The sequence below is a fragment of the Amblyomma americanum genome, chromosome 8 (genome assembly GCF_052857255.1).
Source record: "Amblyomma americanum isolate KBUSLIRL-KWMA chromosome 8, ASM5285725v1, whole genome shotgun sequence".
Taxonomy (NCBI): Eukaryota; Metazoa; Arthropoda; class Arachnida; order Ixodida; family Ixodidae; genus Amblyomma; species Amblyomma americanum.
In genome coordinates, this window is record NC_135504.1 from 82,297,936 (window position 1) to 82,313,411 (window position 15,476).

The 15,476-nt window shown below is 43.7% G+C and overlaps 1 protein-coding gene across 2 annotated transcripts in view; it reads right to left on the bottom strand.

Moving 5' to 3' along the window:
• LOC144101958 (uncharacterized) overlaps nucleotides 1–15,476 on the bottom strand; it is a 69,518-nt gene that overhangs the window by 17,385 nt on the left and 36,657 nt on the right. The gene's annotated exons all lie outside the window — the stretch shown is intronic.

The following is a 15,476-nucleotide window of genomic DNA, read 5'->3' on the forward strand; positions in this document are numbered from 1 at the left end:
GGTGAAGATGTTAAGCTGATTAATACAAGGAGATGACCACTTCCATATGAGTTGTCTAAGACATCCAATTAAAAACCTATAAAAATAGGTGAATTAAAAGATAAACCTATAGAGCTCATCTTTCCTGAACTAGGTGAACAATATGCTCATTTCCCGGTGATTAACAGACAAATATTATTACTCATCACAAAATCCTCAATAACCACCCTGTGCGCCAACAAACAAGATTTTGAGTCTAGGGGTTTTGAATACCCTCGAAGAGCTCATTGAGGCTGCAAGGACCTCGCCATATCAGAGACTTCTGCGCAGTCGTACTGGTCGCAGCATTCTGGAGAAGCTGGAGCACGAGCCTGGAGCGTGCTCGAGACGTACGAACCCGGTTCCTAGACAGGTTAGGGACAAATTAGATACCCCCACTCCCCAAAAACATGCATCCCATCTACCATGAGAGCCGGAGGAAGGAAAGAGCAGTAGCGTTGCAAGCCCGCTTTCAGGGCAGACAGGATGTCTTGTATACGGATGCCGCACAATGCACAAACAGTACAGGGCGCAGTTCGGTAGCCACTAGGGAAAACGGAGGCCCGGTAGTGTGCTGCAGCACCAGACACTCGACAGTAACGAAGGCGGAAGAGTTGGCCATTGCGCTGGCTCTAACTCAACAACAGGTTAAAATTATCGTGAGTGACTCTAAATCAGCTATTCGAAACTTTGACGCGGCTGCATTTCAGCTACAGCAGCACGAGTGTTGGCCGGCAGTCCACCACCGACAGAACAGGTAGCGCTCATTTGGACACCCGCGCACCAAGGGTTGAGGGGAAACGAGAAAGCGCACGCACTGGCCCGAGGATTAGCTACTTTCCGGGATCCCAGTGGCGTCTTGTGCACAACCCCATCCCCCTTGCACGATGAGGAGCTCCTACAGCTCTATGACGATCTTAACACGTATCAGGAAATCCTAAACCTTTACAAATTAGGCCGAGCGGTACTTCCAAAAGCAAGTAAGCAGCTAACCAAAAATGAAGAGGTTGTGTGGCGCAAGCTCCAAACCATAGTATTCCCTAACCTTCAGCTTTAAAGCAAGTGGCACCCTGAGATTTTCAGCCCCAGGTGCAAACGTTGTGACGGCATAGCGGACATGATCCATATGGTATGGACATGTCCGAGCTTTGGACAACTTGACAGAACAGATGAGTCCTGGGAGGCACTGCTTCACAACGAGGACGACAATCAACGAGAAGTCATCCGTCTCTCCCTTGCTGCTGCTGAGATCCAAGATATCCCGGTCGACGGCTGAGGGGGAGGACATGGCTGGGACCGAGCGGCACCTCAGATACCCATCATCCTTTTGACGGGTGCTAACAAATGTTATTTCTCTCTCTCAATAACTTGATGTCTAGTGTCAATTTTTCAGTGCCCCAAAATCTGGAGTGCGCATTAAAATGTAATATAAATATGGTTCAGGTAGCTGTTCTAAAAGATCTTCTAATTGATGAAAGGTTACGTTAAGATATAACTCCAGGTATACACAGCACAATGTGATTGTTTTAAATGTGTCTAGGATGGCCGCTACAGCTTCTAACCTGGTTTTGAGTTTCTGTTCTCGAGCTGGGACTCCATTTTTAACCATGATTGCAATTCCTGCCGAAAGCTGGCTCGTCTGCTCTCGGTGGCGGTGGAACACCTCATAGTCTTTGAGAGTGTCTCTGTTTCGAGCCGAGGTTTGTCTCTTGTAAATACAAGGCCAGAGGTGAGTGTGTGGCTAAAGCATTCTTTTATGTCATTTAGATTAAGTAGGAGTCCCCTGCAGTTCCAGTGTATGCAAGCCATCTTGCATTATGTGGGTAGTGAAAGAACTAGTTGTCTTCGGGCATCCTGATCCAGGGCCTCTCTTTTCGTGCTGATCCAAGGAGCCCCATCGTCCTTCCAACGTCAACGGTCCAGGACTGCCTTGACTGGTGCCCATCACATCCTCGGATACGCTGCATGCCCGTACAGTACACACCGCTGTTTTTGTGCTGGGTTTCTCCATGTGGGGAGGATCCTTGGGGGCCGCTGACCTGCAGGTGTGCGCAACCCGTTTTGTGGGTGGTGGCCATCGTACCACCTGGGGCACGGGTGGCCCTGCACCAAGCTCACGGCATGTGGCCTGAGCAGGAGCCGGAAGCCACTGTGTTCCCGTGCCCTGTTGCCCCACAACAGCGTAACTAGGATGTTCAACCACTGAAAAACGCCTTTGCACTTCCCTGAAAATAATGTTTTCTTTGACTTTGAGCGTTATTTCTTTTTCTTGTTTGCATGTTAGGCAGGTGCATGAGCAAGCAGGATAACTGCCCTCACAGTTTATACAAAAATGCGGTTCAACTTCGCAGTGACCAGTGGGATGGTCATGTGATGCACACTTTGCGCATGTGACTTGTCCCGGCGGCTCTGGGAGCCATGGGCATACCTTTAGCATTTGAAGCAGTGTCTTGGGTTGGGGATGTACGGTCGTAGTTTATGTCGGTGTTGGGCCTAATGGCACACAGGCAACTAAGGCCATCATGCGCCAAGCACAAGGTATTACAGGAAAGTTTACTGCAAAATTTGGGGAATTGGGAATCGTGGCCACGCTGTTCACCAACTAAGACGCCCTTTTTGCTCTCGTAGGATTGCTTCGCGCCGTGCTGCCCATCTGCAGATTGACCCTGGTCGTCGAAGGAGCAGCCGCCCGGCCCTCGACACATCACGCAACGACAACGCATGCATGATAAAAGCTGTGACGTAACATCGAAGACAACACCACTCTACTACAAAAAGGGATGATCGCCTTCGCCGCCTCGGGAATCGTGGCCACGCTGTTCACCAACTAAGACGTGCTTTTTGCTGTCATAGGTAGGAATTTTCCCTATTCATTCCGTCTTCTTGCTCTATAAGTTTGTGGCCATTGATCCCCATCTGACTCGTGATTCTGTGATTTGCTTTCCCTTGGTTCCCTGCTTTTTATTTAATGGGGATCGATGTGTGTACGTACCGAGCGCGCATTGGCACGTTTTTCGCTCACCAGCGTCGTGATCACACTCATGATTATGGCTGGAGAGGGGCACCCGGACTAATCCGCGTGCTTTGCCGAAGACCGTCTGTGGTGCTGCTGACTCTTTTTTCACTGTTAATGCTTTGTTCTGGGGATGTCGAGGCAAACCCTGGTCCAAAGATGGACGACATTATAGCTCTCATCAGTGAATGCCATAGTGAAACCACAGCCACCCTAGCTGCAATCAAAAAAGACATAATCAGCATAAAAACACGGGTTAAAAACATTGAACAGAACATCGGAAGTGTCCCGAAATTGGGAACAATGTCGAGGCGGTGAAGTTGGGCATTGCAAAAACAAGTGAAGAGCTGGCAGATGTAGTAGACGACATGAATAACCGCATGAGACGAAACAATCTGCTCATCAAAGGCCTCCCTGAAGAAGAACAGGAGGGTTTTGCTGAATCTGAACGTATTGTGAAGAATTTCTTCTCCACCCACCTCGATTTAAACGTCACTGACATCGAACGTGCTCATCGTATAGGACAGCGCCACTCAGGAATTAACAGGCCATTAATTGTGATATTTCTCAACTTTAAAACAAAAACAGAGGCTTTGCGCAATGCTCACAAACTGAAGGACTTGGAATCAATGACAGTATGGCTGGAGGAGGATTTCTCTCCCAAGATTCAGCTAGCGTGCAAGAAGTTGCGAAACTTCGTCAAGGCAAATCGGGACGAAAAGGAACGTTTCCGCATACGCTTCAACAAATTGCATTTTAGGGGGAGCACCTTTATGTATGATGCAGCTACTAGCAGTGTTGTAGAAATACGCCAAAATAGGCCGAGCACAGAACGAGACGAACTAGCCTCGGCCGAAACCAGCCAAACCAACTCTCAGCCAAGCGAAGAGCAACCAAACAAAATTTCAGACTGACTTCCCCCGCCCGGCTATAGCAAACACATGGACACCAATAACGTTTCGGTTCTCTTGGCAAACTTCCGCAGTATACTACCGAAACTTCATGTTCTCAATTCATTCATCTACACATGTTCCGCGGATGTCATTGTCGGCACTGAAACCTGGCTTTCGGACGACATCCCCTACTCTGAATTGTCATTTCCGCCTTCGTTTCAAATTTTTCATAAAGATAGGATCGGTTCTCGAGGGGGAGGAGTAATCATAACAATAAAAAAGGAATTCCGCCCGACCGTTGTACCTATTGACACAGGACTGGAAATGATTTGGGTCTCGGCACATGTTGGAACTAGAAAAATTATCTTAGGAGTTCTTCACAGACCTCCTGACTCTGCATCTGATTTTACTGATTCCCTGAATGAAGCCTTAGAGCAGATAACACTTAAACATCCCAAATCAATTCTTGTCCTGTGCGGAGATTTCAACTATCCTTCTATCAACTGGTTGGATTATTCTGTCAGCCATCATAATAACCGAGCCGAATGTATTTGCTTTCTCTATCTGTTGCAACTTTATCAACTAACTCAGCTGGTTCGTGAACCCACACGCGGCGATAATACCTTAGATCTAGTTTTCACCAACCATCCTGACCATGCGTCTGCTTCTGTGCTGGAGGAAATCAGCGACCACAAGATTATTCATTGCTGCTTCAGCTTGCCTCGCCCTGATAACGCAAGGATCAGCAAAGAGATACTGGATTACGCACGTGCAGATATACCTAAAATGAATAGCATTCTAACAAGCTTTGCAGCTGATTTCCGCCACGACTTCACTAAACGTACTACGAATGAAAACTGGTGCTTATTTCGTGATAAATTAAAAGAACTTGAGAAGATATGCGTTCCCAAATTCACAATCTCAAACCGAATAAATGATCCCTGGTTCACTAATGAATACAAAAGGTACTTAAACAGAAAAAAGAGGGTATACAGAAGAGCTTCAAGAACCAATGCACCACTCGACTGGATGAAATATAAGGAAATTGCTGCGCTTACTGAAAGAAAACTCGAAGAAGAGAAACAAAAATACTATAACGACACACTTCCGAAACTATTAAAAAGTGATCCCAAAAATTTTTGGCGCACTGTAAATCCTAAAAGCAGCAACATTTTACCAGCACTAACTACAGGAGAGGGCTCGCCCTTACCGTTAGACGAGTGCGCCGAAATCTTCAACAAATCTTTTAGTGACATGTTCACAAATGAACTCCCCACTGATAATTTACCGCCCATTTTTCCAACATACATACGGTTTCAATTTGCACCTATTACTATCACAACAAATGGCGTCGCCCACGCAATCGACAAGCTAGAACTAAAAAAGGCCCCAGGACCCGATGGGATCAGTACAAAGATTCTGAAACTAACATTTCACGAATCATCTGGTTTGCTTGCGCTGATATTTCAACAATCTCTGGATACAGGACAGCTCCCGGACGACTGGAAACAAGCACACATCATTCCCGTACACAAATCAGGAAGTAACACCGATCCAAACAACTTCAGGCCTATCTCACTTACTTGTATCTGCTGGAAACTACTAGAGCATATCTTCTTTTCCCACATCATGAACCATCTGAACCTAAATAACTTACTTCTCGAGAACCAGCACGGATTCCGGCAAAACCGATCATGCCAATCGCAACTCTTTGAGCTTGTGACTGACCTTCATCAATCCCTACACATGTCTCATCTCACAGACGCCATTTTCATTGACTTTACAAAAGCTTTTGACCGTGTTGCCCACAAACGCTTACTGCTAAAGACCCGAAATTTACAGCTCGACGACAAAACAACTACATGGATCGAGCAATTCCTAACCGATCGTTACCAGTCGGTCAAAATTGAGAACCTCATTTCTAAACCCACTCGCGTATTATCCGGTGTCCCACAGGGCTCAGTATTAGGGCCATTACTTTTTCTAATTTATATGAACGACATAGCCTCTAATATTCATCAATACGGCTTTTCGCAGATGACTGCATAATATACAGGCAGATAACCACCCCGACTGATGCACTAGCTCTCCAATCAGATCTAACAGAACTAACTGAATGGTGTTCAACGTGGCAGATGGATATTAATGTCAGTAAAACTAAGCATGTAAGATTCTCTAGCGTAGCAGAAACATCACAGAATAATTACCGGTTAAATAATAGTGGAATTGACTCCGTGTCGTGTATAAAATATCTGGGAGTGTTTTTCAGTCAGAACTTAACCTGTGATGCTCACATTGAATACATAACTAATAAAGCCTTTAAAAAAATTGGTCTCTTGAAATGCCGTTTACCCCTTGCGAACGCTGAAACACGGCACAGCGCTTATACAACGCTTATCAGATCATCTGTTGAATACGCTTCTGATATATGGAACCCCTCCCACGCGATTCTTACAAATGCTCTAGAAGCAGTACAAAATAAAGCCGTCAGATTCATACTGTCATCCTACTCACGTCATCAAAGCGTATCAGCAATGAAGCAAGCCATGAATCTTCAACCTCTTGCTACACGTAGAAAGTTCGCCCGGTTGTCATTATTTCACACCTTATACTATAGCGAAACGCCATTCTCCCGAAATCATATTTTTCCTGCACCTCATTGTTCAGCTCGCCTGGATCATGCGCATAAGGTACGTCCGATTTTCGCTCGCACACTAAAATGCCAGAGGTCACCGCTGGTTTTGTCAATAAATGAATGGAACTCATTGCCACCCAGCATTGTCGGCCATACTGAATTATCATCTTTTCAAACAGCTTTACTAACATTTCTGAACACGGAAAATGCGTCATAGAGTGCTGAATGATTTACCGTGTCCGTGACTTTTTGGCGGTCTTTTTTTGCTTTGCCATTTCTTGTGTGCTGAACAGCTCCGGAGCCTCTTTTATGTGCCATTGTATTTTTAGTTACTTATTTTGCCCTAATTATTACTCACTTGTTTGAACGTGTTGAATTTTGTGGTTTCAATATGTTATACTGCACTTAACCAAATGTTACCCAAACTCTGCCCTCTGTATATTTACCATCATTTGTTATGAGTTGATTTGTTATGTGTGCTTTCTTTTCATCATTCCCCCCCTATGTAATGCCCTCTTCTGGGTCTTTAGGGTAAATAAATAAATAAATAAATAAATAAATAAATAAATAAATAAATAAATAAATAAAAATGATCAGAGGTGTATACAGCTTATACGCCAGTTTTACTATGTGGTGATGCCAAAGGAAAGAAATTGCATTTCAATTCGCTTTATTTTTCCAGAATTAAAGTTACATCCTAGAGAGATGCAAGGGCTGAAAGCTGCTAAAAAGCAGCTTGACTTGGCCCAAACACCTCTAAATGGCAGCACACGACAAACACACTTTAATTAGAGAAGAATTAAGCAGAAAAACAATGTTTACAAATATATATAGGCTTGAACAAACACAGAACCAACTAAGCAAGTGACATATCGATTCAATGCAATGGAAACAATGAGCATGTATGCTCACTAACAACAGTTTGCAGACGCATGAAAACAAAGAGAGGACCCAAGAAAAGTAGAGAAAAAAAACTCAGTATGCATACATGGCACCAGCAGACAACAGAGGTACATAAAATGCAACCTGGCTATGCATTAACAAATTATATTTTTAACTCACTTGGTTTAACACTAGCAAAACTTTGTACTTATTGAGTGGTTGGCAAATTATGTTCAAGCGTCTGTAGTTTATAATTATTTCGAAAATATGAAATATACCAGAGATCGGTGTTTTGGATGTAGATCTGGCTTGAAGTGGTCATTAAATGTTCATTAAATGTGCAGTACGTATGAGGAAATCTATATAAGCAGAAGAATAGTAAAAAAACGTCAAAATGAGAAAATTATACATATGTTCAAAACGAATTATGTTCTAAATTTCTAAAAACAGTTTGCGTTGGAGAAAGATAAGGAAGGTTTGCAATGTAGCAGATCATTTTCTTCTGCAGAACCTCTATTTTTATCACATTTGTTTTTGTGGTGGTTGCCCAAACAGAGTTAAAACAATTCAAAACGGAACCGAAAAAAACATGATAAATTTGAATTTTCACGCGAGCAGGAAGAAGCCAATGACATCGTGATAGAACACTTGCTACTGAAGAGAGCTTTTTACAGATATTTTCCACATGCCGATCCTAGCAGAGATGCGACGAGAAAGAAACTCCAAGGATTTTGTGGTTGTTGACAGTTTGAATTTCTTGGCCTGCATATTTAGGAGCGTGTTGTAGTTCGACTGGCTTGTTCCTTGCACGGAAAATTATTACCTTAGTCTTTGTAGGGTTAATCTGGAGGCAATAAAAAGAGGACCAGTTCTCTAGTTTTGTAAGGATTACGTTGCACTCTTCTATTAACTTGTTATGTCTTGACCACCGATAAGTATACTGCTATTGTCGAAATACATAATAAATTTCACTTTATCACGAAGATGCACAATGTCATTTATATAGATGTTAAAAAGCAACGGGCCCAGACTCCTGCTTTGAGGCACACCATTTCGTACTGCCAGAAAAAAAGACCGATGGTTATCAATATAGACAGACTGTTTCCGAGTTTGCAGGTATGATTTGATGAGGTCTAAAGGTGTTCCACAAACTCCATTTTGAGTAAGATTTTGATTTAAAATTAGATGGTTTAGAGAATCGAAAGCCTTACTAGAATCAATGAAGAGTCCGACAGTGAGAATACTATGTGTCAAGAAACCTTTAAAAAAGTCGGGTAACCTCTGCAACCATCCTTGTCTGCACAAAGATATCGAGGCTCCCAACATATCTAATAAATAACTCAGCCTTCTTTTCAAGAATGAGAAATTGACTGAGGTGTATCAGTGCACCTGGGGAAGCACAGGGTCAGAAAAACAGACTTTTTTAAGAATGCCGGCTTCACTTCAAAAGTTAGAAACATATGGTTTATGGTTTATGAGGGTTTAACGTCCCAAAGCGACTCAGGCTATGAGGGACGCCGTAGTGAAGGGCTCCAAAAATTTCGACCACCTGGGGTTCTTTAACGTGCACTGACATCGCACAGTACACGGGCCTCTAGAATTTCGCCTCCAACGAAATTCGACCGCCGCAGCCGAGATCGAACCCGCGTCTTTCGGGACAGCAGCTGAGCGCCATAACCACTCAGCCACCGCGGCGGCCTACAGTTAGAAACATGTGACGTACCAATTGCGTATGTATCTTCACCTAAAATTAATGCTGGATGGAAAGGAATGTGTTGTTTGTAAAATGCAGTAAAATATTTCTTTCTTGGTGATTAGAGTTTTCTGCATGAGAATAATAAAAGTTTTACTGTAAGTTCATCTCCGCACTTCTCACAAACAGGTCTGTCTTCTTTTGTAAGTAAAAAGTTGTGTGTGAGGGGTGTGTAAATTACAGAGACGGCATAAAATAACTTCGATGAAATGTTCTTGGTGTGAGCATGACTTCCATTCTTCTATGATGAGTTTTACTCAGTGTAGTTTATTATTTCTATCAATGCTACATTGAAACTGCCCTTTATCTCTGAGCTTACACTGTACCAGCTTCATGCTACCTTTGCATGGGACGTTCACTTTATTACTTCTTTGTTCCGAGCTTTTGCAGCACATGCGTCCACCTTCTCATTGTCTGCGACTCCGATATGGCTTGGCACTCAGCAAAGATTTATGCCTTGTCCCTGTGTTGTGGCTCTTATGTTATGTACGATGTCACCAATTGGTGGTGTAGCTGCATTTGTATGGTTAACTGAGGTGAGCAGGCTCAGAGAATCAGTGCAAATGATACTATTCTCAATGTTCTCACCTAAAATTTTTTATACAGCTACAGAGACTGCGTAACACTCGGCCATGAAAATTTTTTTCCCAATTATTTGAACCACAGCACTTCCAACTTAGTATGCAAATTTTTATCCATCAGTATAAAAAGCTGTGTATTCACTGTATTTTTCATTTAGGGCCAAATATTCTTGTAATATATGCTCATGCGGTGCTTGTTTTTTCTAAAAATTGTGTTAATGTAACGTCGCACACAGAAGGCAGGCAGTACCAAGGTGGGAGTGGGACAGGTTTGTGGGCCATATTAGGCAATGTGTACACTACATCTAGTTCTTGGCATTTTTCTTCAAAGCGTAGAAGTGGTCTGATTGCAAGAGATTTGTTGGTAAACAGTGTTTGAGGTGGGCACTCTTAACTATTGGGTAGCATGTGTTTTGGCAAGGAATGAATTTTAAGAATGTTTGAGCATGTAAGCATAGTTCTTTTGTCTGCTAGTGGTGACTCATTGGTTTCCACATCTATAAAGACTGTTTATGGGCGGCATCCTGTAAGCACCAGTTGAAAGGCGCAAACTTAAGCTGTGCACTGAGTTCAGACGTTTCAAGTAAGACGGCCTTGCCGAACTATACACTATGCAACCATAGTCTAAACCGGAACGCAATACAGAGTGATAAATCTGTAGAGGGCATACCCGTTCAGAACCCCAGTGTTTACGTGAAAGGACTTTCAGTACGTTCGAAGACTGCAACGCTTTCTGCTTTAGCGCCTTTATGTGAGGCAGGAAATAAGTCTCTTGTCGAAAGTTATGCCTAGGAATTTATGTTCGTTCTTCAAAGGTAACTCGGCTTCAATTAGGTGTAGCGTGGGAGATGTCTATAGGCTTTTACTCGAGTGAAAAAAGTAAGGCCACTGTTTTCTGTGGAGAGAACTAGAAACCATTCTTGTCTGCCCATGTTGCCAGTTTATTTATTGTTAGCTGTACTTGTCTTTTGCATGTAGATATGTTGAAGGATGTGCATGCTATCTAAAGATCGTCAACATAGAAAGAATACATATGGACCTTGGGATTATTTTCCTAATAGAATTCATTTTTACTACAAAGAGTGTTGCACTTAAAATACATCGTTGAGGTACTCTATACTCCTGAATAAAATTCTTCGAAAGGGTGGAGCCTAGGCGTACATGAAATGAGTGGTTAGACAAGAAGTCTTTTAAGCAGTTTAACATCCTACCACAGATGCCAAGCTCAGCAATTCGTCTTGAAGAATCCCAAACCTCCAAATTGTGTCATATGCCTTTTCCAAATTGAAAGAGACTGTAAGACAGCGTTGTTTGTGCGCAGAAGCATCTCTGGCAGTATTATCTACACGAACTAAGTGATCTGCAGTGAAGCATCTATTTTTAAAAACACACTGATTGATATCAAGAAGTTCACAAGATTGAAGGACAAAAGTTAGTCTTATATTCAGGACACTTTCAAAAGATTTGGCGAGGCAACTGGTACTGGTAAGGGCTATGGGTCTAACTGCTGGGGGAGGTTGGTGGCTTCCTGTATTTAAGAAACAGTACAATATTAGCTTTTTTTAGGCTGCGGGTATTATCCCTGATACCAAAATTTTGTTAAATACTCTTAGAAGTGCCTCTACAGCAGACTGGGAAAGATGGGCCAGCATTTCATAGTGTACGCATTTGGTCAGGTCCAGGAGCGATTTTCTTGCTAGCAGATAGCACTATATTGATTTCCTGGAGGGTAATCAATATATTGTATTCTTCATTAGCACCTTCACTTGTTTCTGGCGGTGTTTTGTATTTTAGAAATGACTAGGTGTAATGTGACGAACTGAAAAATGCACCGAAGTGCTGCCCTAATATATCTGCATGTTCCCTTATATTTGTTTGTGTGCCAGGGGGTTGTTAAAAGAGGAATTGTGAATGGTGAGAAGCTGCCATTTAGTAATTTTCTTACTTGCTCCCAGATTCTCTTAATATGGTTTGACACATAGCTCTGCCATGATGCTTTCTCGGCACTACTATGTACGTACCGAGCTTTAGCTCTGGCCTTTTTAAAATTTACAAGCTTCTAGTGTGTGGGGTATCTGCAAAAAATATCCCAAGCTCTATTGCGTGGTTTTTTGTATAATTGCAATCCTGTATCCAACACACCTTTTGATTTTTCTGTACTATTCCAGAAGAGTTAGGAATAGCTAAGTGCATGGCTGCTATAATACAAATTGTGAGCTTTGCATTTATCTCATCGATGCTAATATTTTATAAAGCTATTTTTTCTAAACTGGCTTCTGCTCTAAAAAATTGCCAGTCAGCTAAATGAAGCTCCCAACGTCGTGGTTTTGTTGGGATGATTTCCGGTGCATATGTTAGACTGATTTTTATCGGCAGGTGATCGCTGCCATATGGCTTGTTGATTACATCCCATTTAAAATCATTAAAAATGCATGCTGAACTAAAAAATAAATCTAAACAGCTCATTTTCCCTGAAGCTAGAGAGCAGTAAGGGGTTTTACCAGAGTTCAAAAAGCAAATATTACTGCTCAGAATAAAATCCTATATAATTTCAGCTCTAGTCTGCTTTTCACTTCCCCAGAAAGAGGAATGTCCGTTAAAATCTCCAACTACCAGATAAGGCTCTGGTAGATTTGCTAAAAGGTTTTCTAACTCAATGTGGGTAACTTTCAGGTGCGGCTCTAAGTATATACAGAGCACACTAAGAATTTTGTATGTAAGCAGAGTGGCTGCTACAGCCTCTAATTTAGTTGTTTTACTTCATGGGCTGCTATACCATTCTGCATGATGATGGCTACCCCTCCCGATAGCCTGTTTGCATGCTCTCGGCAATGGAGGAATACTTTGTAGTACATTTGTATGGTGGAGATGTAGGTTGGTTTCCTGCAAGCACAAAGCAAAAGGGGCGAATGAAGTTAAGATATCTTTTAAGTCACTTAAATTATTTAAAAGTCCTCTGCAGTTCTAGTGTATTATGAATGCCATCTTGTTTTATGTATGTGGGTTGAGAAGATAGGTTAAGGTTGGCCCCATGATTCGAGGTTTGTCTCTCTTTTTTCGATCCATAGAGTACCGCCGTACCTGTGACATCGACGGCATGGAGCTACCCTGGCTCGTGTCCATTATCTCCTTAGAGGCATTGAACGATCGTGCAGACTGCACATGGGTCTTTATGCGAGACCTCGCCTCGTGGGCAGAGGTACTGAGGCCCGCTGCCTCAAGAGGCATCGTGTCCTGTTTTGGAGGTAGTCGAGTAGCGTTAACTACTTCCACCTGGGCCGAGGATGGCCCTGCTGCAGCCTCACTACGTGAAGTCTGGGGAGGTGCCGGAGGCCGGTGTGATGAATCGTCCCGTCGCACCACATCGGCAAAGCTTGTGTGCAGATTCAAAGAAAAATTGTTTGCCGTCCTGACACGTCTTCCCGCCTCTTTGAAGGAAATGGTTTCTTTAGTTTTCAGTCATGATTTCTTTTTCCGTCTTCCACGATGGGCAAGGCCTGGAGTAGGCTGGGTGCTTGCCTTCACAGTTTGCGCAGCAGAATGCTGCTTCGCTGATTTCAGAAGTGTGTTCTTTCAAAGCACATTTTGCACAGGTTTTGTGGCCTCGGCAACTCTGGGGACCGTGACCAAATCTTTGGCAATTGAAACTGCGTCTGGTGTTGAGAATGTACGGTCTCACAGCGATATTTGTGTACCCCACTTGAACGAATTCGGGGAGTGTTCAGCAAGTGAAAGTACAACATGCTTCATTGGGATTTTTTTGTCTTCGTTTATTTTGATTCGTTCAAGTTTGGTGACATTTTGATCGGCTAGGCCTTCAAGCATTTCTTCCTGAGATCACACCACAGACTGTGTTTAGTGACCCGTGGGGTGTGACAGAGACATGAATGTCCCCAAAAGACAGAACGTTCGAAAGTTAAGTTACCTGCACTTTGTCACGTATTTCTAGGAGCAAGTAACCGCTGGCTAGTTTGGTGACCTATTAACTGGGGCCCAATGCTTCTTTAAGACCTTTAACAACCATGAAAGGTAATTTTTTCTTGGTTTTTCAGGATCTTGACTGTGGGCCACGTGATATTTTGGAAAAACTTCATGTTGTTCAGGCACAGTGCCAGCCACCTACCATGGAGCTCAACAAGGGGACTTGCCACCGTCAGCTGTACACCGCCACTATTGCCCAATACAGTGAAAGCTCATTAATTCACAACTCGTTAATTCAAAATTTTGGATAATTCAAAATAGTCATCGTGGTCCGGTCCGCAGTGCATAGAAGTCTACGCGCGTAACAGCTCGTTAATTCACTCAAAAGTTGGTGCTGTCACCCATAATTCAAACTGCGCGCCGCCAAGCGCCGCTGTTGAAAACCATCGTTGGAAGCTTTCACGGCAGAACGATAGATGGCACAACCATCGGGGCGCCGCTAGGGTGCTGGAACAAGTACTAACCAGTCTTTCCTGCCGCGACTGCTTTGAGGAATGACGTTTTAGTGTTTTAGCCCTCATTTTGCACACCGCTTGCTGTGAGCTTGTGTCCGCGAGATGTGTTCTCGTGGGAAATACTGCGCCAAGACGGTGAAGGACAAATTGGCGATTTTACACGAGGTGGACGAACGGAAGGCCAGCAAAGTGGAAATCGCGAAAAAGCATGGGATTCCACCAAGCACGTTGTTGACCTACGTCCGAAATAGGAAGGCCATCGAGGATGCCTACGAAGCCGAAGATTTCGCCAGCAACAGAAAAAGGCTCCGATTAGCCAAGTATCCGGAAATTGAGACCGCTGTGATCACGTGGGTGAAGGAAATGAGAAGCGCGGACATTCCACTGAGCGGCCCAATTATCATGGCGAAGGCGGCCGATTTCGCCCTGCGCATGAATGTGGAAGATTTTGTCGCCTCCGAAGGATGGTTTCACCGCTTTGGAGACAGACATAATCTTGTCTTCCGGGTGTTGTCCAGAGAAGCCAAAGAAGTGGACACAAGAAGACCGAGTGACTACGGTAGCCCTCAGAGAAGAAGCAGAAGATGATAACAGATTGTTTTGCTAAATAAATGTTTTTCGTGCCCTCCGGGCATCAAACGCGTCCATTTTTGATCACTTTCATTAGTTCAAATTTTGGTTAATTTGAACTGGCCTGGTGGCCCCGTGGAATTTGAATTAACGAGCTTTTACTGTACAAAGTAACGCAGGGTAGTTACTCACACAGGGTTAACCCTCAGTGCCTGGAAAGGAAAGTAAGTAAGAGAGGAGAGGACAGGACAGTTGTGAGAAAGAAGATAGGTAAGTGAAAGATAAAGGGGAGGAGAGGAAAAGGCAACTGCCGATTTCAGCCGGTCGAGTCAGGACGGAGGTGCCGTCTACGGGAAGCTAGGGCCAAAGTGGTGTGTTGCCTACGCCGTGGGGCCTTAAATGTCTAAACACTCGGCATCGGCTCAACCACCACGGTCCCCTTTTCCCCGGACATGGCGATGCTATACACAGCTAAGCATGGGTGCTCGGGTCCGTGGTGATGTACCGTTCACCATCACCCCCCTGAGGGGATGTCCCTGCGGATGTTCAAGAACCCATGGTATCACAACTCATCAACATCTGCATGACGCAGATGCCCCCACGTGTGGCACTTAAGCTAAGCTAAGCCTATTCAGACACAGTCTCCTCTTTCACAGTCACAATCATTACGTGAAAGACCACATGACATACATGTA